Consider the following 26,984-nt stretch of genomic DNA (forward strand, 5'->3'; position numbering starts at 1 on the left):
AGAAGTCATGAAGAGATAAGGGAATTGACAGGCATGAGCCATGTAAACAGAGGGCTGAGAGTGCCTAGCCGGTAGTGACACCTGACAGAAGCCTTAAGAATGAGTTGGAATTTAGCAGGTTGATGAGATGAGCCTTGGGCACAGGTATGAGCTTTTGCAAAGGCATAGAGACCTGAGAGCTTGAGTCCAGTGAACCACAAAGAGTTCAGTGTGGCTGAGACAAAGGGTCTGTGTGGTCACCTGGGGCTGGAAGGTAAACCTAGAGAGGAACCTTGAACACTACGGCTAAGGATGCTGACGGTCCTTAAGTACATGCCCAGAGGAATGAAACTGCGATACAGGCTACAGTGTGGATGGACCCTGAAGACTTTATGCAAAGAGCTGGTCACAAAAGGACAAATACTGAAGGATTCCATTGATAGGAGGTACTCAGAGCAGTCAAATTCATAGAGACAGCAAGTTGAATGGTGGTTGCCAGGGCTGAGGGAAGGGAGGAATGGGAAGTTAGTGCTTAATGGGTACAGAGTTTCAGTTTGGGAAGATTAGTGGATGGGGGTGATGGTTGCACAACAGTGTGAATGTACTTATTTAATGCCACTGAATTGTACACCTAAATGGTTAAAATGCTGATTTTTGTTACGTATATTTTACCACAATTTTTTTTTTTTTTTAAAACAAAGAAATGCCCAGGAAGCACGGTGTTCTGATAGACACATGTTCAGCACCACTCTAATCTATGGCAGTTCGGAAATCTCAGCTTGTTTTGTATTGATGCGGTATGGGAATCGTATACCTGTGGGAACCGTCCCAGACTCACTGTTTACAAACAATCTAGCAGTTTTAAGTAGCTGTCACCTCCCGAAAGAGGTGAACCTTCCAATCACACAATTTCCCCCTCCTCCCCAAGTTTTTTTTTTTTAAACAAGTGTTCCTAATTTTATACCTTTGGGTTGAGGGAAGAAAGGGGACAGCTGAGACAGCAGGCTTCCCTTTGATAACTTGCTCCCTCTCCTAATTAACAAGACCCTGCACAACTAAACATCTGCCAACTTGAAAAACGTTCACAGTGATGAGCTTTGATCATGGTGGAGCACACAGTATCTATACTGAACAGGAGAATTTCACACCGCCCAAATCAGACACCGTTCACTCCAGCGCCCCTCAACTCAATCCAATCTTCTGAAGACTGTCAGCAAGTAAGATACAGTCACTGTCAACTGGAAGGAATGCCATGGGTTCCAAAGTAGCCTTTCCCCTCTTCCAACACATGCCATGTTGATGGACAAGCAGATGGGCGCGTCATGTTAACTCTATCCTTCAACATTTCTTGGAAGAGTTTTCTAAAACGTACATTTGATAGCTCTGTTTTTAGTTTTTTATGAAAACAGAGCTACCATATGATCCTGCAATCCCACTCCTGAGTGTATATCCAAATAAAACCATAATTCAAAAAGACACATGCACCCCAATGTTCACTGCAGCACTATTTACAATAGCTAACACATGGAAGCAATGTAAATGTCCATCGACAGACGAATGGATAAAGAAGATGTGGCCTATACACACACACAAACACACACAATGGAATGTTAGCCATAAAAAAGGATGAAATAATGCCATTTGCAGCAACATGGATGGAACTAGAGATTATCATACTAAGTGAACTAAGTCAGACAGAGATAGACAAATACCATATGATATCGCTTTATGTGGAATCTAAAAAAAAGATACAAATGAACTTATATACAGAACAGAAATAGACCCACAGACATAGGAAACAAACTTACGGTTACCAAAGGGGAAGGGGGGGAGGGATAAATTAGGAGTTTGGGATTAACATATACACACTACTATATATAAAATAGAGAACTAGCAAGGACCTACTGTGCAGAACAGGGAACTATACTCAATATTTTGCAATAACCTATAACGGAAAAGAATCTTTAAAAGAATATATATATACATATATATGTATATATGTATATTTATAACTGAATCACTTTGCTGTACACCTGAAATTAACACAACATTGTAAATCAACTATACTTCAATTTTTTTTTTTAATAAATTTATTTATTTATTTTTGGCTGCATTGGGTCTTCATTGCTGTGCACGGGCTTTCTCTAGCTGCAGCGAGCGGGGGCTACTCTTAGTCGCGGTGCTCCGGCTTCTCATTGTGGTGGCTTCTCTTGTTGCGGAGCACAGGCTCTAGGCACGCGGGCTCTGGTAGTTGTGGCTCGCGGGCTCTAGAGCACAGGCTCAGTAGTTGTGGCGCACGGGCCTAGCTGCTCTGCAGCATGTGGGATCCTCCCGGACCAGGGCTCGAGCCTGTGTCCCCTGCATTGGCAGGCGGACTCCTAACCACTGTGCCACCAGGGAAGCCCCTCAATTTTTTTTTAAAAAAAACATACATTTGGTAACTCAACACCAAAGTTTACATATTTGACTTTCTATTTGAAAATTATCCTTTCTTAGTTTCTTTTCCTTCTCTTTGGGTCTAGTCTCCCAAAATTCAGAAAGAACTGTCATTTGGTGAGCTGATCCATCAATTTCTGTCATGCTGATAAATCACTTTCTGCTTCCTGGAGAAGGTTACAATGCACATTCTGACACCTCTATAGTTATTATGCAGGGTGCATCCAAAAGGTTGATTCACAACTTTTGCTTACACCCCAGCTGAATCAGCTCATGCTGGCAAGCATTAAAAAACAGCACCGTGTGTTACTACTTCTCATGGTCTTGTCTCAAGAGAAGCATCCATCCAACTGAGAGGGTGTTTGCATGTAAAAGACAAACATGGCAGGAGAATGTTGAAAAAACTCAGAGTGAATTCAAATGGTGGGATGTCTTTGAACCACAACTGTTTTCCTTTTAGAGTCATTAGTGCTAATTACTAACAACTACCCTGGTGACAAGTGCTGGCAGTTACTTAGCTGCTAATCGGCTTCAATTTACTGCTCTGATTGTGTGGTCACAGGTATATATCCGCTAGGGGAGTGAGGAAAAAGAGTAGGTATATCAGGTCTTAGGCTGGTCTTATAAAAGGGATCACCTGCCTAAAATGTTCAGCCGAACCCAATGGGTCTCAAACTTTCCCATGTGTCAGAATCACTGGGAGGGTTTTTAAAGCACAGACTCTGGGCCCCACCCCCGGAAATTCTGGTTCAGTAGGTCTGGGGTGGAGCCCAAGAACGTGAACACCTAAAAAGTTCCCAAGTGGTGCTGACGCTGCGGGTCCTGGGCCACCTGTTGAGAACCACTGGCCTCACCATTACGCTCCTCCCACCTGCAATGCAGAGGCAGGGCCACAGGAACAACGGCCATGAGGGTCTCAGCAGACACTGCACTGCACGGTGAACAGTGCTATATTTAACAGGGGGACATCTATTGAAAGGTGGGATTTTAAAAACTGAATTATTTGTTTTCTTGTTTGTTTTTTCTTGTTGTCGTTTTGTTTTTTTTTGGCCGCACCGCGCAGCATGTGGGATATTAGTTCCCCAACCAGGGATCGAACCCAAGCCCCCTGCATTGGAAGTGCAGAGTTAACCACTGGACTGCCAGGGAAGTCCCTGTTTATTTGCTTTTTTCCCTTCAAAATCTAACCAGGCATTTTACAATCTCTCTATTCTGTTTTTCACTGGGAAAGAATGAATCACAGAGAGATTAAAGGAAAAGTGAGCAGTGACTGATTACCTGGGCTTCAGCTACTGAGGACTCAGCAATTAGAAAAAGCACCCTGTGCTTCACTTCTAGGAATCATCCCCAACCTTCTCCTTATGAAAACTTTAGACCCAAAGACCCAGAATGTGTGAATACAACAACAAGATAAAGTGATGACTCTGGCCCCTACCTAAAAGGTTAGAGAATAAACCTGAGGAATTACTCCATTCAACAAGCCACCCGTCAGCAGGCGATGTGCAGAGAGTAAAGGATATAAGCGTGGACATGGTAATAACCAGTTATGAAGCCCGCTGTGCACCAAGCGGCATCATGGTACGAATCCTAGTCCCTGCAGCTCCCTCGGATGGCTGTGGCAGTGCCAGTGACGCCAGCGAATGTGCACACAGTGCCTGCTGGGTCCCACACTCCCTTCGCGTGCTTTGCACGTATCTACTTATTTCATCACCATAACAACCCTGTGACTTAGGAACTTTACAGACGAGGAAACTGAGCCACAGAGAGGTTAAGTCACTTGGCTAACGCCACTCTGCTAATAAAAGGTGAAAGGTAAAATGTGTGCCCACATTACCTGGCTCCAGAGGGCCGTACTGACCAAGGACTATGCTATCCACCAGTGTCTCTGCTGGTGAGTGATGTCACCCATGTTTCGATGGATAAGAAAACTGAAACCTGCAAAGGTTAGAAACTGACTTAGCTTTAGATTCTGAAGTCTGTGCTACATGCCCAGGGCCCTCTGATGACAGGCACGTGGTTCCTGCTCTTGAAAGGGGGACAGGTTCATAGACAAATGCACACGACTGAAGGTGGAGGGTGCCATGATAGTACCATGGTGTCAAACCATCCATCACACACAAGGCAACTCTCTTCCTCTTGTACTGATGGGTTATTAAATGACTAATGAGACCAATCTGGGGGAGGCAGATTTTGCTCCCATTTGGACAGATGTTTCCACATGTGGCAGCTGTACTTGGGTATCTTCACATGCAGTTTTACTGCTACTTCTTCATTATGCTGCCGGTACCACCCGCATGAGCTGTACGTGTGTCTGCACTTCCTTATGCCTTTACGTGGAGAGATCTGGAAGCTTAACACCTTACGTGGTAATATTCGAGTCCCCTTTACACTGTTAAGGAGGCTTGAAGGCTTTGACACAGACAGCACGGGTGGTATTTCCCTGGCATCTAAAGGGGTTTTCTACACGTTATCCATGTTGCTACTACAGAGAGCAAAGCAGGAATCAGCTTTGCATCATAAACCCCAGAGCCTTTCTGGCTCTGTTATCAGAGTTCCCGAATATTCTAAGGATTTAGGTGAACTAAGCAGTTTCACCACTGAGATTAATCCCATAAAGACAGGATGACTCCGGTCTAGGGAATGAACTCCCCCAAAGCTGGGACATTTGCAAGCCCCTATGACAGGGACGGCACGCTTCACCCAGGAGAAGGAACGCGTTTACACGCAGCGTGTCTTCTCGCCTCTAACCGCCTCCATGGCGTCCTGCATCTCTTGAGAGGCCATTTCTGCCCACTCCATCTTGGTAAGACCAATCTGAGTGATGTCAAGGTTGCTTGTCCCCCATGAAACAGGATGTCATTTTTCTACTTAGTGGCCAGCCTTTCCTCCTTCGACTCCACCGCAAGAGAAGCTTTGGTCAAACTGTCCAACTGTAACGTCCCCCCACACAGGGATGTGACCCATGGTGCATCACCTCATCTGATCTCTTCATTTTACAGAGAGGAAAACTGAAGCCCAGCAAATGGAACCATTTTCTTGTGGGTTGGTGGGCAGGTCAGAGAATTAAAATAATTTTTTTGAAAGCCACTATTTTTTTCCTTCTTTTTTTTTTAAATCAAAACTTTCTTTCTGTTAAAGAAAAATCAAAGTCATGGGCAGAACTTCATTATGAGCAAAAACATTAAATGCACCTCTGCTAGGGCTCTCTCTGACATCACTGGTTGCACTACAAAGCGTCGCATGCCTTTTAAGAAGAAAATTAATAATGTAGATTAAGAACCTTAAGAAAATTCAAGTCCTCTGACCCAGAAATCACATTCTGCTAATTTATACTAAATGATGAATCTGAAAGAAGGAATGCCACATGCTAAAGAAATTCAACAAAGTCTTCATTAAATCTACAAAAATTCAGAAACATCCTAACTGGCCAAAAATAGGAGAATGTCTTAAAATAATAATGATGATAAATCACTAGATGGAACATTACCCAGCCAGTGAAAGAGATAGTTATGAAGATCAATAATGTTAAGTGAAAATAAAAAGCAGGAACCAGAATTGCACACAGAAGGAAGACAACTATCTTTAAAAATATGCAGAAAAATAAATTGGAAGTAACTGATCAAATAATGGCGATCTCTAGGTAGTAGGAGATATATGATTTGTCTCCTCCCTCCAGATTTTCTCTAGTCTCCAACATACTCTGTGATGCATATGCTTTATTCTATAATGAGGAAGCATATTCACTGTTAATTTTATAGTATTTTTTAAATGCCTGAGCCAGATGTGTTGTATCACTTTGACCAAGGTTTTTGCAAAAAGAGGTGCTTAATACCCGAGGATCCCAGAAGATGCAAACACTGCATCCAGATGCCTTGGCTGGTGAAACACAGGTAGAAACACAGGCTGTCAGGATGTGCTCTGGTGTGACCATTAATCAAATGCTCAAATAAAAGTAAGTACTGTAAAAGAAAAGCACTGCAGGAGAGGAGGCTTTCTGCAGAAAAGGAACCATGTGCTGGCTAGGGTAAAAAAGATTTGTAACAAATGCAGCCAGTTAGTAAGATTAATGAAAGGAGAAACCCCTCTGCACGGTGGTCAATCTTCAATAATTTAAGGGTAATCGAGACTAATTTCAAGGTAATAGGAAAAGCTACCCATGTCTAAATTTTGGCTGAGATTCCTTTGTGTGCTAAATGGGCTAACTCTTCTGAAATCAGAGTAATATTGAGCACAGAGCAATTCAAGCACTTTTTGGTTCCTATTCCAGACTGCTACAGGGCCAGGGTCCTGACTCTCACAAATGGCAGGTGGATGCGGACCAGCCCAAGAAGATGCTTCTGCCCAAGGAAATCTGTAAGTGGTAAGCAGATTGATGAGTAGATCCAGCAGGGAGGGAGAGGCAGCTCTCAAATAAACAGACATAAAACAAACACATGCAAAAGAGGAAAGTAAGCAAGATCTCCCTGAATTACAACAGGAATGATAGAATTCTTGCACTGGAAGGGGCAGGAATTCATTTTTCTGACCTTGGAGCATTCCCACATGCGCAAAAGCAGCATGTTTCAGGTCTAGAATGCTGGCTGAAAGGCTGTAATGAACTGCAGAAAGCTCTGGAGACTTGAAAGCTGGTGTGTGTGTGTGTGTGTCTGTGTGTGTGTGTGTGTGTCTGTGTGTGTGTGTGTGTATGTGTGTGTGTGTACACACACACCAGTGATGATGCATTCACATGCATAGGTATATGTATGCATAGACTTATGTACACATGTAAAACATATATGTATAGATATACAGGCATATTCCATTTTATTGCACTTCACAGATACTGTGTTTTTGTTTTTGTTTCTGTTTTTTTTTACAAATTGAAGGCTTGTGGCAACCCTGTGTGGAGCAGGTCTGCTAGTGTTATTTTTCCAAGACCATTTGCTCACTTCATGTCTCTGTGTCACATTTTGGTAATTCTCAAAATATTTCAAACTTTTTCATTATTATTAAATTTGTTATGGTGATCTGTGATCTTTGATGTTACTATTACAACTCACTGAAGACTCCGATGATGGTTAGCATTTTATAGCAATAAAGTATTTTTAATTAAGGCATGTACGTTGTTTTTTTTAGACCTAATGCTATCGCATACTTAATAGACTACAGAGGACTGTAAGCATAACTTTTATACGCACCGGGAAGCCAAAAATTTGTGTGGCTTGCTTTATGGCGATTTTCACTTTACTGCAGTGGTCTGGAACCCCAGTGCCGTATTTCTGAGGTGTGCCTGGACCTACATAGAGATGTAGACGTCTCACACAGCCATATTTCAGTCGGCCGGTCTATATTTGGAGGAGAGACAATCATCTACATTCCAATACCATTTAAACTGAGTCTAAAATACAGGCTTATACAGAACTGAGACAAGCACTTCACTTTATAGAAGAAGACAGCAAGGTCCAAAGACAGTGACTTGCCTGACTTGGCTGGGGGTGTGATAACAGGAAGCAACTGACAGCATCACGTGAACAGCAGGAACCAGGCCCTGGGCTCAGTGCTTCGTGTGCAGCGTCTCCTTGGTGATGGGTGGCGTTCTGACCCCATCCTCCAGATGAAGACAAAAACAAACCCAAAATGATCTTGAGAAGTTATGCGCTCAAGGTCTCCGCAAGCAGTAGAGCCGAGACTGGACCTGTGTGGAGTGATTTCAGAGCACAAGCTCTTGATCTCAAAGTCGCTCTTGCTGGTGGTGAGGCGTGGACCTTAACCTGGGTCTCCAGACTTGGGGTCCCAATGCTCCTTCCTTTACAGCGTTACGAGTGGCTTTGCCAGTGCCAAGTGATCCATCCAGACCTTGACAGACAGCCAACACTTCCCCCGCCAGCCTGCTCATCCAGGACCTCTATGAAAATAAGCTCCGGAGGGCAGAGGTTTGACTTGCTGGTTTTCACTGCTGTTTTCTGAGGGGCTAGAAGAATCCCTGGCATGTGGTAAGCACTGAACACATACTTGTTGAATAAATGAATTAACTTTGACAGGGATCAGAGAATAGGAAGCCAGGACTGTCTTTTCCAGAACGCTGGAGCTGGACGAGAACTCTGGGCTCACCCAGAACACATTCAATAGTAAAGAGCAGAAAAGCTGCCTTCGTTTTGCAGACTGTAGAACCCAGGAGAGGGAGTGGCAGTCCTTTGACTTAATCTGCCTAGGAGGTAGTGCCGAGGGAGGATGGGAGGCAGCCTCCTGACATGCAGGCCACCAAACCAGGGTGTCCCCATGTATACTTCACAGATCACTGGTGCCCTGCAATGCTTGGTAAAGTAGAGGTTCCCGTGGCCTAGTAAGTTGGTGAAACACAACATGTAGTAGCACACAAAGGGCTCTGAGAATCCTGCAGGCAAGAATCAGGTGACCTTGTCTAACCCACGCTCCCTCAGAGTCCTCCTACACAACAGCTGTTAACACACCTTGGAAAGTAGGGTGTTTTAGCAGATGCTCAAAAATCAGTGATGAATTCAGCCTCTGTTACACCAAGGCCTTTCCTCTGCTTCATGGTCAGTGTCCTGAATCTTACAAATGGCATCGAGAGGGATGGAGACCAGGAGGAGGAAAATGCTTCTGCCCGAGAAGATCAGTGATAAGCAGGTCAAGAGTCAAGAGCAAACCCTCACCGTTTCCTTGAACTCTCACCCTTGGCTTGCCTTCGTCACCTGGCCCAAAGCATCCCCACTTGTGCACTCCATACACACCTGTGTGCAACATCTGTGTGCCCGGCCCTGTGCCAGCCATAAAGAGGACAGAAGGGGGCAAAGACAACCGAGCCCCAGCCCTCCAGGAGTTCCCACTTCGCTGGGGTAAGAACAGCAATAAATGATAAACGAGGAAATATATAATGAGAGTCACGTCTTTGCTGAAAAGGATTCAGGGAGAGCGTGAAGGGAGGCTGAGGTATCACCGCTAAATGACATCTGAGCAGAAATCTAGAGGAAAGGAGGGAGCTATAGGGCGATTTGGAGACACAGCCTTCCAGGCAGAGGAACAGCAAGGACGAAGCCGTTAGGCAGGCGTGTGCCTGGCCTGATGAAGGCACAGCCAGAAGGCCCATAGGCTGCAGGGAAGTACGGATGGGGGAGAAGCTCCACATTCCAGCATCCCTGCCGCGGCCGGCTTCAGGGTCCTGCGACCTGTGCAGTCACACAGGGCCCTGTGCTGAGAAGGGCTCTGCTTGGTTCAAAGCTCTGCTGTCACCATTTTGGAACTGATAACAATTTCTCTAAAAGGGCCGCACACTTAATTTTGCACTGGACCCTAACAAATTACAAAGTTGGTCCTGCCTGTTGCCATTCCATTCGTGGAGGACTGGCCAAGATTACCCTCAAGAACAAGGCTGCCATTAACCAGGGAAAGCACCCCAACTTTCTCCTATTTAAGCCCCTTTGTCCCTCGTTTACTAGAGAGTGATGACAAGAATCTCACAGAAAAGCCCATGGGGACACCATCATTTACTCTTTATATGTTTACTGGAGTCTTAAAAAAAACACCCCAAACACTCTTGTGTTGGGGTCTGGGCCTCCAAACTGCTGTCAACTCTTTATTACCTACGTTAATAAAGGGAATGGGGAGTGTGAATAATTCAGAACAGCTGATGAGGATCCCCAGCTCTGTTAGGCAGCGTGTGGCTTTCCTTCCTGCATATTCTCCTTAATTGTGAATAAGTCCAGACTGATGATCTTGAGGCCATACAACCTGAGCCATGGGAAAGCGAACTCTAGGTGACTTCAAAAAGCACCTGTAGGATGAAAAATTGGGAAATAGCTACAAGTATATCCTTCCCCATCACCACTCATCAAGTATTAGGGACATACTCTAACCTCTAGGACGGTTTCCCTCTAAGAAAATGATGACCTCTGTGGGGCAGTTCCACCAAAAATGCACCTAATACACAAAATTTTGTGCACAATTTCTGAGGGGGTCTGAGAATTGCTATAATCTATCCATGGACCCCAGGTAAGAATCCCTGACTCAGGAATGGGGGTGCATAGCCGGGAACTGGCCCAGCCCCTGCCCTACATGTGCATGAGATCGAGGCAGTGTACCCTAAGGAGGAAGAGGGAGATCTGGGTCAATAATAGTGGCTTCCTCAGGAAAAATTAGGCCACAAAGTTGGACCCCAGCGATCAGGGTCTAGACAATATAAATGGAATTAAATGAGACCGAAAGTTTACTTTCCTAGCTGTCTTAGGTAACTCCAACCCCTACAGACTTTTCTGTGATCTGAGGCTCCCTTTTCCCAAGACAACGGGATCCAGGATGAGCCCTGAAGAAATTCAGCCAGGAAGACAACCACAGGATAACTTTAAGCCTCAAGCTAAGGAGCTAGAATAATGGCAAACAGGAACTGGGTACTCAATGCTAATTGCTGTTCTAAATGCATAACATACATTCACTCATATGAGTCTCACGCTAACTCTGTGAGTGAGATACTGGTATTATCATCCCCATTTTACATATGAGGAAACCAAGGCCCACACAAGTCCAATCACCTGCTCAAAGTCACACAGCTAGTAAGCGGCAAACTCAAGATCTGAACCCAGGCGTATGGGGCCTCTCCACCTGTGTTGATGGTTGCAGTGAACCATATACACTGTCTGCCCATTGGGGCCTGTCCACATCACCAGGCCACAGACGGTTCACTAGACTGGGAGCCAATGAGGGCGAAATGAGGCCTGTAGGAAAGAGAGTACCAGATTTCCCCTGGGGGGACCTGCTGGACGACTGGACAGGGAAACGCATGTGTTGGTGGCGGTCACCAGTAAAGGTTTAGATTCTGATCACTTGCTGATACACCCAGGAAAAAGCACACAGATATGCAAACAGAAAATCCCACGTAGACAGCTAGTGGTAATGTTTTTAGAAAAAGGAAAATACAAGGTTTGACTTGCAGCCTGATACCACCGTCAAAGGGAAAGAATCCCATGGATACGCTGAGGATGGTGAGTGAAAGTCCGAGACTGAAGAACTCCTCACTCAGCAGTGATCTCTGGCAAAACTTGCAGGCCCCTGAGCTGCCCACATGGGGGGAGGACACAGACACCCCAGAGAGGGGTCCATCCCAAAGGAGACGGAAGACAGGCTATGGCAAGGATCCCACCACCTCAGGGACGGAAAAAAGTGCCACTGGGCTCAGGATTTGCACGTTATACTTTTAAAATCCACTTACGCCAGAAGGGGGCACTGTTACCCCTAAAACCCACCTTATGCTACAGGTCCTGAGGCCGGGTACCTGAGCTGCTGATAAAAATCAAGCGGACCCTGCAGGACCTGATACCCAGGTCCCAGATCCGACTCCAGTCTCCCCATCTCCCACCCCTGAGGAGTTTACCTCCAAAATTAAAAAAAAAATTCACACAGTCCTTCCCAGACTTCATCTAAATCACTGCCATTTTTACATCCTCTACAGAAGGAAGCCTGTCATTTAACCAAAAGAAGAAATTTCGTATTTTAGAAGGAGAAAAAGAAAAAAAAAAAAAAAGCAAAGGAAAACCAGTCTTTTAGAGGCCTGATCTGGATGGCTACATCACCAGCCCACATTCTGTTTTTAATTTGGGGCATAAAAGAGATTACCAAGTCATGTTCTTAAGGAAAGGGGGATCTGTTTCGTCTCGATATTCATTTAAAGAGCATTGTCTTCTCCTTAGGGTTAAAAAGTTGTTCTGGCTGGCCTCCTCTTGTAGAGAGGCTAAGAAACTGTCCATCTACTCCAGCGGTTCTTAAGCTGCTGTGGGTCTGAGATGCACACGCAGAGTTGATAAAACGTCCTTCCCTGGATCCCACAACTGTGCAGAAAGGACCCTCCAGGCTTCTGTTTCCAACAAGCGTCACGGGTAACTCACACCTCTCCCCGCAGAACACAGAACTCGTTTATTTCTAACTCACACCCCTAACACATGCCTCCACTACCCTCCTGGGCATTGGGCTGAACCAAGGTCAGTTCCCTGACTGCTTCCCAGGTCCACATCTGAATTCCAATCCCAGCCAGGCTCTGCCCGACTTCGTAAAGTTTTCTGCATCTTCCTGTGCTGGTTTCAGTAATACCCTGTGAAACATGGCCTGATAGAAGTTCATGGGATTACTGTGCAAAACACGAGCCTTCGCTTTGTGACTTGTTCAGTTTGGGGTTCTCTTCCCTCAGTTGTAAAAGGTGAGTGTTGAGTTGCTGAGGGTCCTATTTCTCTCCTTGTCAATTTAGGAAAGGCACACCAACCTTCTCATTTTATTCTCATCATTGCACTTACCAGTGTTTGAGATGTTTCTAGTATCTCCTGCGTTGTTCACATGCGTTGTCCCCCTTTGATGGAGGGTAAAACTCCTTGAATTTGAGGCACCTGACTTTCAGTCCCCAGCAGTTGGCAAAGGGGAGTCTTGGTAAGTATTTGTTGGTACTGCCTGCCTGACTGAAAAATGAGATATTCCACTGGCTTTGAACTATGAGATATCTCAGGACATGGTGAAAAGAAAACATGGAGGGGGCATATGCAGTTCTGAGAAACCTTGTCTCAGAATTAGGACACTGTATCAGTTAACACTGCTGTGTAGCAAATTGCCCCAAATGTAGTGGCTTAAAGGTTCAGGTGGGCAATCTGGCCTGACTCAGCTGGGCTTCTCTGGATCTGGCTGGCTGCGGCTGATCTCTTAGCTGGTCTTGCTCAGCATCTGTCGTCAGCTGGTTGATCAGCTGGCGACGGCTACTATACGACAGTCCTCAAAGGACAGTTCAGGCGACAGGGGCTTCTCTCCGCATGGTTCCCCATCCTCTGACAGGTTAGCCCAGGCTTGTTCACATCATGGCAGGGGGCCTCCAAGAGCAGCAGGAGAGTGAGCCCCAATGCCAGCACTTTCAGGTCTCTGCTCCTGGCGTTCGCTCCTGTTCCACTGGCTGCAACAAGCCGCAAGGGCAGGCCAGATTCCGGAAGTTAAGAAAGACGCCTCCTCCTGATGGGAGGGGCTGCAAAGTCATGGCACAGGGCATAAGCATAGGGAGGGGAGGAACTTTTGGCCAGCTTTGCAAACATGCACACACATTCACAAGCATACGTACATACTGTTTTTCTAGTCATATCCCACTGGAAAGAACATGCAATATGCCTGGAAAGGGAGCTGGGAAGTGCTTTCCTTATCTGCTTAGCCACTTTCCAGCTGCATCTGTATTACTGCAGAAGCGGAAAACGAATCTTGGTGAACACGTAGCCATCTCTCTTCCAGGAATTTTGTCTTGACAGCCAAGTATGAGTCTGTAGGGGGCTGTATCCACTTGTGCTGCCGCCAGGAAAGCCTGAGAGGGCCTCAGCATCACCAACAGAAAGTGTTACCAAGCTTATAGATTTTCACTAACCTAAGAGTTAAAAATGGGATCTCGGTATATATATATTTTTGCACTACTCTTTTTTTATTTTTTTTAATTTTTGGGAGGGGAAAGTTGAGTCTCTTTTTATGTGTAAGAACCATTTGTATTTCCTCCTCTGTGAACTATGTATTCATGTTCTTTGACCATGGTTATTGGTCTTTTCCATATTAATTTCTAGGAGTTCTTTGTATATAATTTTGAGATTAGCCCATTGTCTGTGACATGAATCACAGACATTTTCCTCTTGGGAAATCTTAATGACAGCCCCCACATTAGTCACAGTGTGGCTTCCCTCCTGTTCTAAATGTCACCATTTGTCAGAAGCCTAACAGAGGCTATATCTACTTAGATGCTATGCCATTATTTGTACTGTCCATCATATCATTTACTTTTTTCTGTTTGCATTACTATTTCCTTTTTTTTCCTCCCAGGTTAAACTTTTTTTTTTTTTTTTTTACTTTGACATAATTATAGATGCACAGAAAGTTGCAAAATAGTGCATGTACCCATCACACAGTTTCCTCCAGTGGTGACATCTTAGATAGCTACAGTATACAAACTGGGAAACGGACGTTGGTATCATGTGTATATACCACTTTATCATATGTGTAGATTCATGAAACCATCACAGCAATCAAGATACAGAACTGTTTCATCACCACAAAGATCTCCCTAATTCGACCCTTTAAAAATCATAGCCACTCCCTTGCACTGTCCCCTCCCCCATCATCCCTAACTCCTGGCAACCACTAACACTATTTCCTTTCTAATCTACTGATTTTTTCTTCATACTCTAGTCATCTTATAAAATCTCTAGTGCTCCAAGTATAGGATTAGATGTAAAATTTGTTTACTTGTGCAGAGCAGACTTCGGACTCAGTCCTGGGACCACATCTCATCCATCCTCACTTTCCTGAGCCACCCCATTCTCTCCAACCACCCCTTTCTAGAATTATCTCAGGTGCCAGACAAATGTCTTCCATCCCAGAGGTCGTAGGGTCAGCCCATCTCTTTTCTCATTCCAATATGGGTGTGAGGAAACGGAAATGGGGTGACTTCTGAAGGTCTGAGAAAGCTCCTTCCCTCTTCCTGGTTAGCTGAAATCACTGGTCTACCAAAATTCGCAGGGTAGCGATTTTAAAAAAAGATCCTCAAGTTAAACAGAAGTCATAAGCAGAGCTTAGCCCAGTGAGAGAAGGCACAGTACAGGGGCCCTTTCTCCCCCATGTGTATCTACTAAATTTATCTCTGGTTGGCAGAGGTAGTTTATTCTGGTAAAGAAACCCAGCAAGAGGGACTCCAGAGAATTTGTCTGAAACGCAGCAGGGTTGTTACCCGAGATGGTTAAGCATTTATTAATTTAATACGCAGCTCTTATGGTTGAGGAAGCATTTACATGTTTAATCTTGGTTTAGAATCTTTCCATCAGGCAGCTATTGTCATAAAGATGGAAGTCCCATCTCAGTTGAGACACATAATCAGGGCAGGGGGACAGAGGACAAGGGTCAACCTTGACCCCATTCTGGAAGGTCTCATTACACACTCTGCCATCACGAACAGAGGGGTCCCTTGACCTTCTGGCAATAACACGCTCAGCTTGATTCTTTAAGATCTAGACCCAGAGAAAAGATGTCTTCAATGAAACTGTCTCCTGTGCAAATTCCACCAACACTGCAGGGCCAAGACATCAGCACAATTTGCAGCCTAGAAGGTGTGACCTCCAATGAGAGATTGGAGGTATTAAGAATCTTGACTGTGACTATTGTGCAAAGGAAAAAAAGAGGCTGAAGCAAGCTGAAAACTGCAAAAAATAGATTCTCAAATAATTCTGTTGCATGCCACTGAAAATAAGGAAAAACAAATGCAAGTGATACATGATATGTAATTAGGATGCAGGCCCCAGACATGGAAATCTACCTCTTAAATAGTATCATGCCTTCATTCGTGGTTAAACAACTTCATCTGTTCCTAGGTGGCCCCTATACCCAGGATCCTCCGTGTTTTAACCCAGTGCACTGGACCTACTCATCAGGTCTGAATTGGTGCCCAGAGTGGTGGCAGTGATGAGAAGATTCTGCAGTTCTCTGCTCAACATTCATCACTGGTTCCACCTGTCCGATCAGCTGGCATGCAATGAAGATACAGGGCATTGGTGTTCTTAGCACATGAACAGCTAAGTCTAAGATACAGGTTTGCAAATGGTGCAGTCACTTGGACACAAACAGTTTGGCAGTCCCTCAAAATGTTAAACAGGAATCACCATATGACTTAGCGATTCCATTTCTAAGTACATTCCCAAGAGAACTGAAAATACATGGCCACACAAAAACTATGTATGCAAATATTCATAGTGGCATCGTTCATAATGGCCAAAAGTGAAACAACCCAAATGTCTATCAGCTGATGAATGCATTTTAAAAAATGTGATACATCCATACGATGAAATATGATTTGACCTTAAAAGGGAATGAAGCACAGACAAATGCTACAACATGGATGAATCTTGAAAACATTATACTAGGTGAAAGGAGCAAGTCACAAAAGGTCACATATTGTATGAGTCAATATATATGAAATATCCAGAACAGGCAAATCCTAGAGACAGATTAGTGGTTACCATGCACTGGTGGGCAGAGAAACGATGGGGAGTGGTTGCTAAAGGGTAAGAGGTATCTATTTCGGGGTGATTAAAATGTTCTAAAATTAGAAAGTAGTGATGGTCGCACAATTCTCTGAATATTTAAATATACTAAAAAAACACTGAATTGCCTACTTTGGAAGAATAAATTTTATAGTATATGAATTATGTCTTAATAAAGCTGCTATTAAAAAAAAGAAATAGGCTTGCCCAATAAAATACCTGAAGAAAGACCCAGTAAATGAACGCCTGCTAAAAAATTAGTATTAGGGAAAAAAAATCAAAGCAAAGTTAACCAATATCCTTATAACTGTGGAAGATGAGCTAAAGTGAGTGGTCTCTATGCTACATGTTATAAATGATAATAAAGAGCCTTCAGCCCACCATTTACTATCTTCCTCCATTCACAGCCTGATGCACTGCTTAATCATTCATTTTCTGAGATTCAAGAAAATCTGAGGCAGGGAGAAGTAGTCAGGTAGTTATGAAGAAGCAGAACTGACATCAGAATGTGGTCACTCCATTATTCATTCATTCCAGAAAGACTTATATGCCTACTATGTACATAGCACTTGAAGTTCTGTCTTCAAGAGCTTCTAGTCTAATGAGGGAGACACACATGAACATACTAAATAACTATAATGCAAAGCTCTTAAAGAGGTCTGTTCTAGAAACAGACGGTGCTTATATGAAGGAGAGATGGACCTTGCTTGGCCTGGAGAGAGAAGAATGGACTTGAGACAGAAGGTGATGCTCACGCCGGACTGGGGTCTTTGGAGGCGTTGATCAGATGAATCCATCTAGTATAGGCATCTGTTTACATTTCAATGAGGTTCCCCAACTGAGGGCTTGGCTTGAGATTAAAATTCTGCAGAGTACAAGATCCAGAGCCTATAGTCTCAGTGTGCGTGAAGCAGGACAGTGTCTGTTCCGAGTGGGGCCCCGAGAAGAGCTCACACAGGGAAGCCAAACACAAGTCCTTAAATCACAAAGGCCATTCTGATCTTTCAGGGTAACTTTGATTTATTCTGTTTTCCTTCACTCTTAGGAAACTAGAACTTTCCATTTCCGGGAGTTTCTTCTGTTCTCTTTGTATACTAATTAATCAAATAACTCAGTTAACTCACCATTCAATTAAGAAAAAAATAAATATACCAGGCAAGGTACTGGGAATGCAAAGATAGAATCACAGACTTGCTCCCAAGCAGCTCACGGCTGCACTCTGCGTTTCGCAAAGCGTGGCCCAAAGACCGCAGCCCTGCCACCGAGGGAGTTGGTGAAAAATATGGATCCCAAGGACAAATCCTAGTGGGTCTGGGGAGCTAGACCTGGAAATCTGCTTTCTCAGGGATGCCCCACATGCTTCTGGCCTGTGGTCCTGAAAACAACCTTGAGAAACACAGGTACGAGGACAATGATACTATCACATGGCAGGGTCTCCAAAGGGCCAGCTGGGTGATGTAGTGGGTACAAGAGCAAAGGGCAGTGAGATTTATCCTCCCAGGGGAGATCAATTTTCACATGACTCTTGGCGGGTGGTTCTGGGATGCGGATCAGTTCAGAGACACCCTCAAAGGTGAGTGCCAACGTTAACCACTACTGTCGTCTTTGTCCATCAAGATGACTTAACACGTCCCTGTATCAGATGTGACACCACCTTCTGACCCAGACTCTAAGGCTCCCGGGCTCCTCTGTGGATGGTGGAATTATCTGGCCAGATGCTGACCCCATTAAAGGAGGGTGACAAAACAAACAGAAAGGGGCTTTAGCCGTTTGGCTAAAAGGAGTTACAACAGCAAGAGGGAAAAATAAGAGCAGAGAGCAGGCCCGAGGGGAAGAAGGAAGATGACCTGGTGTTCCTAAAGGACAAATCACACCCTACCCCAGAGCGACACACAGCCAATGGTAGGCAGAGACGGATTCCAGTTTGGAAGAGCAAAACAAACACTAGCGTTGGTGTCAACAAATTTTTGGACTTGAACAAACAGCTTCATCTTTCTGGGTCCCCTATTTCTGCTCTGTAGAATCAGAATATTAATAATTAATCTCTCAGGCTCTTGGAGGGGTTAAATATGGGGGGAAAAGTTCTAGCAACAGACCTTTGCACAAAGTATTGTACCTGCTTTCTTCTCCTTCAAACTATGGGTTCTAGAGGGTCAAATCTCGCAGGATTTCCAATATTAATGATAACAATAGATTATTTAATGAGCATCTACTAAGTGGCAGACACTGTTCTAAGCATTTTACATATGTGGAGTCATTTAGTCTTATAGCACTCCTGAGAGGCAGTTATTGTTATTACCCTTATTTTTCAAGGTGGAGAAACGCATCCACTACAATTATTGTACACCCACCACGAACAAGCTGCAATGTTCCACTTCCCTTACCCCACTCCTTAAACATGAAATGGCAATTTTTTTCTCTAATTATTCTCTCTCTCTTTTCCTTCCTTCCTTACCAGTCATGCCTTACCAAAAAAAGAAGTCTCCAAAGAGGAAGTTCAAAAGTTACCTTGCACATTTTTCAGAAGAGGAAATGGCCATCCCTCTCTAATCCCTGGATCATAGCCATTGAGTGCCATCATGGCCTTTTGCCTTGGCAACCCAACCCCTTTGCTCTCTACCCTCCCCCTGCTATGTGTCCCTCAGGTTGAACCAGCACGGTGAACCAAAAGAAAGGGAGTGTGGTTCACAGCCCACCAAACAGCTGAGTAAACTTAGGTAAACTGCTTACCTGATGTTGGCCTTAATTTTTTCATCTGTGAAATGAGGGCAAGGGGTTAGACCATTTCTAAGGTTTGCTTGAACAGAAGGCATCTCTGGTTTACTAGAAGTCTGTGTGGTAAGAGATGCAGGATGGCAAAGTAGGAAGCATATAGGCTTCAAAGCCAAACCTAAATTTGACCACTGACTATCCTTTGCTGTCTGTGTGTCCTTGGGAAAGTTACTTCTCCTTTCTGAGCTTCCCCTTTCTCTCCTGCTAAAAGAACCAAGCTTTTGTGTTTAGGCAGCAGGTGGAAATTCCTGATTTCAAGAAAGGTAGGCCTCTACTTCTTCCTGGGGATGACTAATAATCTGTACAAACCAGTCATGGTAATCCCCTTCCTGACTAGCAGTGATAGGGTCCAGGATTCAGTATGCGGCCAATTTCTAAGCCATGAGAGGTAAAGTGAAGTCTGCTGTGGAGGGTCTTATCCTGAATAAAAAGGCAGAGCCTGCTAAGGAGAAAGAATTTTGGCCTTGCTTCTTCCTTCCTGCTTGAGACCCTGGAGTGAAGATAAGATGTCTGGGGTTATGGCAGCCATCTTGCAGCCAAGAGGCAAGAATCATGAAGACAAAAAGCTAATGTGATAAGAATGAAAAAAGATGGAAAGAATCTGGGGTCTTGAAGACACTGTTGAGTTGTTGCAAAGGCACTGGATTCCCTGTCTCCTTATGGCTTAAAACACTGGTACTTGTAGCCAAAAGCTCTCCTAATGGAAATGATATAAATAGCATCTGGCCCAGAACTGGACAAAATAAACATGTACATTTTCTGTTGGGAAAGATTGTTTTGCTGAGGCATGTTTTCAGCTATCAGACAAGCTTCCTAATGACACCAATTTTATACTTTTCTGCTAAACTAAAAATGAAAACAAAACAATCACAGGGAAATCTTCCACCTTCTCCAGGCACTCTGTCTTCTCTGGCCTTACATGATTCAGCTCACTTAGGCATTGAGAAGCTAGGCATATTCACACTCCCGTGACCCCTGAAGACAAATGTACCAGACTCACAAGAGTACAGGCCCCACCCCAGTACCTGAAGAATCTGAATCTCAAGGATGGGATCAGGATTTGAAAGCTCCCTAGGGGAAAGACTGTGATGCACATTCAAAGCTGAGAAACACCCACCTACATGATAGGCTCAGGATTCTGAGGCAATTATTTGGTTATTTGGTCATTCTCCTGCTATTGGAAAGACCGTATCTTACTGACTGGCCATTAGTACCATGGTGTACACACCAGGCATTCAGGCACTGCAGAGACTGACCCTCCACCTGGTCATTTAATGGTGACAGGGCACTGATACCTGGTTCTCACTAACAGATGGGCCACTGGGAGACTCGCTTGTCCTGACGGTACTGCAGCCTCCTCCTTGATAACCTTAGACCCGACCACATCAAGCCAGTAGATCTGCACTTGTGGACAACTGGGACCCCCCCTCCAAGTACAACACTCTTATGCAAAATCACATCAATTAATCCTCCCATTAGCCAGGGGCTGGACACCATTGTGACATCCACTTCCTTTTGAGGAGTCTAATGGAGATTAATTCACTGGCTCAAGGTCACGCAGCTAGAAAATGGCAGAATGCAACAGGAATAAGACCCTAATGCTGGTTCTGTGATTGTGTGCTGCAGCCCCCAGGCAAAGGTCCTGGTGAACTTGGAATGCTTTTCCTAGGGGAAGTCAGACTATTTGGCCTAGAGTACAGAAGCTCCCAGGCAGCTGTGAAAGCAGCCTTTAGTTACCTGAAGGCCAGTCAGAGGAGAATCAATCAACCTTGGCTATAAGGTCTCAAGAACAGAACTCAAACCAGAGAGAGGAAGTAAGGGAGCCACTGGTTTAGGCTTATACAAAGTTTACTCAAGATGCTCAGAAATAGAGAAGACTGTCTTGCCCAATGAGTTTCCTTCCAAAGGATGCATATAACCGAGGCTGCACACATGCAAGGCAGGGGTTATAAGCAAGGGCTTGAAGACTCAGGAGCACCAAGAAGATCCAGAAAGCTGTTTTAGCACAATTCTGAAATGAACTTGGAGGCGGCAATGGTATACAACTCCGACATGCTTGGCACTTAGTGGGCATTTAATTAATATTTGCTAAATAAATGAACTGAATATAACAGGGATGAGGAGGACCAGATATAACCCTTATTTTATCTCCATCAGGTGCTAATGGTATTAACCTCTATAAATCTTGCTTTTCTTGTACAATGAGATCCATGGGCTTGTTAATCTCTCAGTGCCCCACTTTTTCCCCCACCTGTAATGCCCTTTATACCTGTCTCCATATCCACAGACTCTAGGATGGGTCTGTGCATGTAAAGGTGAATGCATAGATGTACAAGTCCTGAAAAGGGGGAGACTATGGAACACCCATTTATTGAGCCCTTCTCTTATGCAGGTGCCAATTTGTGTCTTTCCCATGGATGGCTTAACTCAAATAATTGAGATACCAAAACTCTACGGCTGAGATCTTTCATCCCCAATCTATGGGTATAAAAACTGAAGCTAAGACAACTAGCTGCTGGACAATCATCGACAGGAAGACACTGGAACTCACCAAAAAAGATACCCCACATCCAAAGACAAAGGAGAAGCCACAATGAGATGGTAGGAGGGACGCAATCACAGTAAAATCAAATCCCATAACTGGTGGGTGGGTGACTCACAGACTGGCGAACACTTATACCACAGAAGTCCACCCACTGGAGTGAAGGTTCTGAGCCCCACATCAGGCTTCCCAACCTAGGGGTCCGGCAACGGGAGGAGGAATTCCTAGAGAATCAGACTTTGAAGCCTAGTGGGAATTGATTGCAGGACTTCGACAGGACTGGGGGAAAAAAAGACTCCACTCTTGGAGGGCACACACAAAGTAGTGTGTGCATTGGGACCCAGGGGAAGGAGCAGTGACCCCAGGGGAGACTGAACCAGACCTACCTGCTAGTGTTGGAGGGTCTCCTGCAGAGGCGGGGGATGGCTGTGGGACACCGTGGGGACAAGGACACTGGCAAAAGAAGTTCTGGGAAGTACTCCTTGGTGTGAGCCCTCCCAGAGTCTGTCATTAGCCCCACCAAAGAGCCCAGGTAGGCTCCACTGTTGGGTTGCCTCAGGCCAAGCAACCAACAGGGAGGGAACCCAGCCCCACTCATCAGCAGTCAAGCGGATTAAAGTTTTACTGAGCTCTGCCCACCAGAGCAACAGTCAGCTCTATCCACCACCAGTCCCTCCCATCAGGAAACTTGCACAAGCCTCTTAGATAGCCTCATCCACCAGAGGGCAGACAGAAGAAGCAAGAAGAACTACAATCCTCCAGTCTGTGGAACAAAAACCACATTCACAGAAAGATAGACAAGATGAAAAGGCAGAGGGCTATGTACCAGATGAAGGAACAAGATAAAACCCTAGAAAAACAACCAAGTGAAGTGGAGATAGGCAACCTTCCAGAAAAAGAATTCAGAATAATGATAGTGAAGATGAGCCAAGACCTCGGAAAAAGAATGGAGGCAAAGATCGAGAAGATGCAAGAAATGTTTAACAAAGACCTAGAAGAATTAAAGAAAAAACAAACAGAGATGAACAATACAATAACTGAAATGAAAAATACACTAGAAGGAATCAATAGCAGAATAACTGAAGCAGAAGAACGGATAAGTGACCTGGAAGACAGAATGGTGGAATTCACTGCTGCGGAACAGAATAAAGAAAAAGGAATGAAAATAAATGAAGACAGCCTAAGAGACCTCTGGGACAACATTAAATGCAACAACATTCACATTATAGGGGTCCCAGAAGGAGAAGAGAGAAAGGACTCGAGAAAATATTTGAAGAGATTATAGTCGAAAACTTCCCTAACATGGGAAAGGAAATAGCCACGCAAGTCCAGGAAGTGCAGCGAGTCCCATACAGGATAAACCTAAGGAGAAACACACCGAGACACATAGTAATAAAATTGACAAAAATTAAACACAAAAAAAATTATTGAAAGCAGCAAGGGAAAAATGACAAATAACATACAAGGGAACTCCCATAAGGTTACAGCTGATTTCTCAGCAGAAACTCTACAAGCCAGAAGGGAGTGGCATGATATACTTAAAGTGATGAAATGGAAAAACCTACAACCAAGATTACTCTACCCAGCAAGGATCTCATTCAGATTCGATGGAGAAATCAAAAGCTTTACAGACAAGCAAAAGCTAAGAGAATTCAGCACCACCAAATCAGCTCTACAACAAATGCTAAAGGAACTTCTCTAAGTGGGAAACACAAGAGAAGAAAAGGACCTACAAAAAAACCCCCAAAACAATTAAGAAAATGGTCATAGGAACATACATATCAATAATTACCTCAAAAGTGAATGGATTAAATGCTCCAACCAAAAGACACAGGCTTGCTGAATGGATACAAAAACAAGACCCATATATATGCTGTCTACAAGAGACCCACTTTAGACCTAGGTACACATACAGACTGAAAGTGAGGGGATGGAAAAAGATACTCCATACAAATGGAAATCAAAAGAAAGCTGGAGTAGTTATACTCATATCAGATAAAATAAACTTTAAAATAAAGAATGTAACAAGAGACAAGGAAGGACACTACATAATGATCAAGGGATCAATCCAAGAAGAAGATATAACAATTATAAATATATATGCACCCAACATAGGAGCACCTCAATACATAAGGCAACTGCTAACAGCTATAAAAGAGGAAATCGACAGTAACACAATAATAGTGGGGGACTTTAACACCTCACTTACACCAATAGACAGAATATCCAAAATGAAAATAAATAAGGAAACAGAGGCTTTAAATGACACAATAGACCGGATAGATTTAATTGATATTTATAGGACATTCCATCCATAAACAGCAGATTACGCTTTCTTCTCAAGTGCGCACAGAACATTCTCCAGGATAGATCACATCTTGGGTCACAAATCAAGCCTCAGTAAATTTAAGAAAATTGAAATCATATCAAGCATCTTTTCTGACCACAACACTATGAGATTAGAAATCAATTACAGGGAAAAAAACGTAAAAACACAAACACATGGAGGCTAAACAATATGTTACTAAATAACCAATAGGTCACTGAAGAAATCAAAGAGGAAATCAAAAAATACCTAGAGCAAATGACAATGAAAACACGACGATCCAAAACCTATGGGATGCACCAAAAGCAGTTCTAAGACGGAAGTTTATAGCTATACAAGTCTACTTCAAGAGACAAGAAAAATCTCAAGTAAACAATCTAACCTTACACCTAAAGGAACTAGAAAGAAGAACAAACAAAACCCAAAGTTAGCAGAAGGAAAGAAATCATAAAGATCAGAGCAGAAATAAATGAAATAGAAACAAAGAAAACTATAGCAAAGATCAATACAACTAAAAGCTGGTTCTTTGAGAAGATAAACAAAATTGATAAACCATTAGCCAGACTCATCAAGAAAAAGAGGGAGAGGACTCAAATCAATAAAATTAGAAATGAAAAAGGGGAAGTTACAACGGACACCGCAGAAACACAAAGCATCCTCAGAGACTACTACAAGCAACTCTATGCCAATAAACTGGACAACCTGGAAGAAATGGACAAATTCTTAGAAAGGCATAACCTTCCAAGACTGAACCAGGAAGAAATAGAAAATATGAACAGACTAATCACAAGTAATGAAATTGAAACTGTGATTAAAAATCTGCCAACAAACAAAAGTCCAGGACCAGATGGCTTCACAGGTGAATTCTATCAAACATTTAGAGAAGAGATAACACCCATCCTTCTCAAACTCTTCCAAAAAATTGCAGAGGAAGGAACACTCCCAAACTCATTCTATGAGGCCACCATCACGCTGATGCCAAAACCAGACAAAGATACTACAAAAAAAGAAAATTACAGACCAATATCACTGATGAATATAGATGCAAAAATCCTCAACAAAATACTAGCAAACAGAATCCAACAACACATTAAAAGGATCATACACTATGATCAAGTGGGATTTATCCCAGGGATGCAAAGATCCTTCAACATACACAAATCAATCAATGTGATACACCATATTAACAAAGTGAAGAATAAAAACCATATGATCATCTCAATAGATGCAGAAAAAGCTTTTGACAAAATTCAACACTCATTTATGATAAAAACTCACCAGAAGGTGGGCATAGAGGGAACCTACCTCAACATAATAAAAGCCATATACGGCAAACCCACAGAAAACATTATTCTCAATGCTGAAAAACTGAAAGCATTTCCTCTAAGATCAGTAACAGGACAAGGATGTCCACTCTCACCACTATTATTCAACATAGTTTTGGAAGTCCTCGCCACAGCAATCAGAGAAGAAAAAGAAATAAAAGGAATACAAATTGGAAAAGAAGAAGTAAAACTGTCACTGTTTGCAGATGACATGATACTATACATAGAGAATCCTAAAGATGCCACCAGAGAACTACTAGAGCTAATCAATGAATTTGGTAAAGTTGCAGGAAACAAAATTAATGCACAGAAATCTCGTGTGTTCCTATACACTAATGATGAAAAATCTGAACGAGAAATGATGGAAACACTCCCATTTACCAATGCAACAAAAAGAATAAAATACCTAGGTATAAACCTACCTAGGGAGACAAAAGACCTGTATGCAGAAAACTATAAGACACTGATGAAAGAAATTAAAGATGATACCAACAGATGGAGAGATATACTATGTTCTTGGATGGGAAGAATCAATATTGTGAAAATGACTATACTACCCAAAGCAATCTATAGATTCAATGCAATCCATATCAAACTACCAATGGCATTTTTTACGGAACTAGAACAAATCATCTTAATATTTGTATGGAGACACAAAAGACCCCAAATAGCTAAAGCAGTCTTGAGGGAAAAAAACGGAGCTGGAGGAATCAGACTCCCTGACTTCAGACTATACTACAAAGCTACAGTAATCAAGACAATATGGTACTGGCACAAAAACAGAAACACAGATCAATGGAACAAGATAGAAAGCCCAGAAATAAACCCACTCACCTATGGTCAACTAATCTATGACAAAGGAGGCAAGGATATACAATGGAGAAAAACAGTCCCTTCAGTAAGTGGTGCTGGGAAAACTGGACAGCTACATGAAAAAGAATGAAATCAGAAAACTCCCTAACACCATACACAAAAATAAACTGAAAATGCATTCGAGACCTAAATGTAAGACCAGAGACTATAAAACTCTTAGAGGAAAACATAGGAAGAACACTCTTTGATATAAATCACAGCAAGATCTTTTTTGATCCACCTCCTAGAGTAATGGAAATAAAAGCAAAAATAAACAAATGGGACCTAAAGAAACTTCAAAGCTTTTGCACAGCAAAGGAAACCATAAACAAGATGAAAAGACAACCCTCAGAATGGGAGAAAATATTTGCAAACGAATCAATGGACAAAGGATTAATCTCCAAAATATATAAACAGCTCATGTTGCTCAATATTAAGGAAACAAACAACCCAATCCAAAAATGGGCAGAAGACCTAAATGGACATTTCTCCAAAGAAGACATACAGATGGCCAAGAAGCACATGAAAAGCTGCTCAACATCACTAATTATTAGAGAAATGCAAATCAAAACTACAATGAGGTATCACCTCACACTAGTTAGAAGGGGCATCATCAGAAAATCTACAAACAACAAATGCTGGAGAGGGTGTGGAGAAAAGGGAACCCTCTTGCACTGTTGGTGGGAATGTAAATTGATACAGACACTATGGAGTTTCCTTAAAAA

At 43.3% G+C, this 26,984-nt stretch overlaps 1 protein-coding gene and 1 long non-coding RNA gene across 6 annotated transcripts in view; both read right to left on the reverse strand.

Annotated features, from left to right (window-relative positions):
• LARGE1 (LARGE xylosyl- and glucuronyltransferase 1) overlaps positions 1 to 26,984 on the reverse strand; it is a 596,040-nt gene that overhangs the window by 181,705 nt on the left and 387,351 nt on the right. The window lies entirely within an intron of this gene.
• Positions 2,047 to 18,883, reverse strand: LOC309608650. The gene is made up of 2 exons (XR_014233036.1): positions 7,116 to 18,883; positions 2,047 to 7,081 (listed from the first exon to the last, which is right to left on the reverse strand). It is a non-coding gene; the product is annotated as an uncharacterized lncRNA (long non-coding RNA).

Source organism: Balaenoptera borealis, assembly GCF_965194805.1.
Source record: "Balaenoptera borealis genome assembly, chromosome: 13".
NCBI classification, from domain to species: Eukaryota; Metazoa; Chordata; class Mammalia; order Artiodactyla; family Balaenopteridae; genus Balaenoptera; species Balaenoptera borealis.